This window comes from Rhagoletis zephyria, unplaced genomic scaffold (genome assembly GCF_001687245.7).
Source record: "Rhagoletis zephyria isolate East Lansing unplaced genomic scaffold, Rhagoletis_zephyria_1.1 Rzeph_scaffold_01375, whole genome shotgun sequence".
NCBI classification, from domain to species: Eukaryota; Metazoa; Arthropoda; class Insecta; order Diptera; family Tephritidae; genus Rhagoletis; species Rhagoletis zephyria.
Genome location: NW_016158459.1, coordinates 129,883 through 132,063, shown reverse-complemented (window position 1 = coordinate 132,063; position 2,181 = coordinate 129,883).

The window sequence follows — 2,181 nt, the reverse complement described above, 5'->3', positions numbered from 1 at the left end:
CGACGCCAACGCCAACGCAACGCCAAAGTTCTATGTGGACGGGCCTTTTTATCTTCGAACTCGGATGTAAGCGAAAAACCAGTGGTTCAAGGTACTATTGATCGCTGCCTAAGCACTGCAATTTCATTTNTTTCGGCTATGTGGACGGCTGCATTTGAATTCATGTATTCATAGTCAGCTGTTGAAGCGACGCCAACGCCAACGCAACGCCAAAGTTCTATGTGGACGGGCCTTTTTATCTTCGAACTCGGATGTAAGCGAAAAACCAGTGGTTCAAGGTACTATTGATCGCTGCCTAAGCACTGCAATTTCATTTTCAGGTACAGTATATTTTGCTTAGCTGCACATCCTTCTTTGCACGAAAAACTGTGCACTTAACCGAAAAAGGCACTTAAGTTAATTTTCTTTACTACTTCAATGAGGAAGGTATCCGAATCCCTATGAAACCAAATAATAGAGAAGCACTTACTACGTAGAAATTACTGCAAGCGAAATTTTTACCGAATGGTATCTAATGATCTATATAACTACATAAATTGATAGCCATTTTCGTTGTTCTGCGAGATGAGCGAAATAAATAAAAGCTTGTAAAACAAGGTAATTGTAGGGCCAGTGCAGGTAAACGTAATAGTTTCTTTGATAATTAATCCTAGTTGCACAATTTTTAAGGCAGGTAACGCCAATGTGCAGATATGTTGAATGCATCTATCGGAGCAGTTTCCTTATAAATGGTAAAAACAATGCCTCTGATGCGCATTTTGGGATAGGTATCTTAAATGTGCACTTAAGCATAAAGGCAGCAAAGCAAAATATACTGTAATACAATAGTGTTTTTCACACCGGGGCATGTTAGTTCGTTAGGCGGCAAGTGGTCGTTTTTTATGTGTATTAAAAACTGCAGACTAACGAATTAATAAGCCAGGTGTGAATACCATTAGTGTATTTATGTTCACACAATAACGTATGCATATAATTTATTTATTTATACACCTACAGAAGGTGGACAAATAAAAAAACATGTAAATACTGCGTTAATGTATATGATTGCCGTCGATAATCTCCCTTTGTGTACGCCGGAAAAACCCCGAACGTTTGTTAAATAATAAAATTATAGTTTAAAAAAACTAAAACCTCACTATTATAATTTCCATTCGTACTGTCATCAGGTATGTAACTTGAGAATAGAAATCGCTGCATCTTTTAGGCGCATCAATATTACATAGTTACATCCAGGGATGCCGTTTGGATCTAAAGAGATCCAATTACATACATTTTTAGACGAATTTTTGCGGGATAATTATTCATTTCCGGTCAGTTCAAAAGGTGGATCCTTTTTAAATAGGCCAAAATTTTATATTTCCTATAAAGTTTTTTTCGTTCAAAAATCGATTTTCATTAAAGGTGGTAGAAAGCATTACGTTTTCTAAACGTGTAAAGAATCGCTACTTAAGCGAGAAATTAAAGCATTTTATTTTTTGTGAACGAAGCAATGAACATATGAAGAGATCTCACCAAAATGGGTATAAGCGCAATTGCTTTAATTGGCTTAAAAGGATGCTTTAAGCAAGATCTTAATATACATATCGTCGTTTAAAGTACAAAACCGCGAATCAAGATAATGCAAAACACTTATATTTCAAAATGGTTCTCTTTTTTATAAAGCAATCGCATTTCTGGCTAGTATATTTCAGGACGAATGGATAAGGATTGAGCCAAGAGCTTGTGTGAGCAAATCCAATTTTTGGCACCAAATGTCAGTTACGCGGCTTTGCACAATGACGATACGCGGTTTTGTACTTTAAACGACGATATATATAAAGTAAATTATACTCTTTCTGTAGTAATCTCTTTCATATCACATATTTTCATTTGTTAATTTAAAAAGAAAGAAGATTTCAATGTAGTTTAAAAAACTAAATTTGATTTATTTAAGGAAACTTTTATGAATTTTACTGAAAAGACTTTAAATACACTCTAAAAAAATTTTGTTTATTTGCGCATATTAAGAGGTAACCAGTTTCCTCCTTTAATGTGTGCAAATTTGCACGCCGTGTAATAAAATTAATCATTTCCTGTTTACTTTTATATAACGAATTTGTCGCAAGAGCAAAATTACACATAAAATGTTTAAAATAAAGTAATGTTTATTATTAGTAGGAAATGTATTTGTAGTTTGAAAAT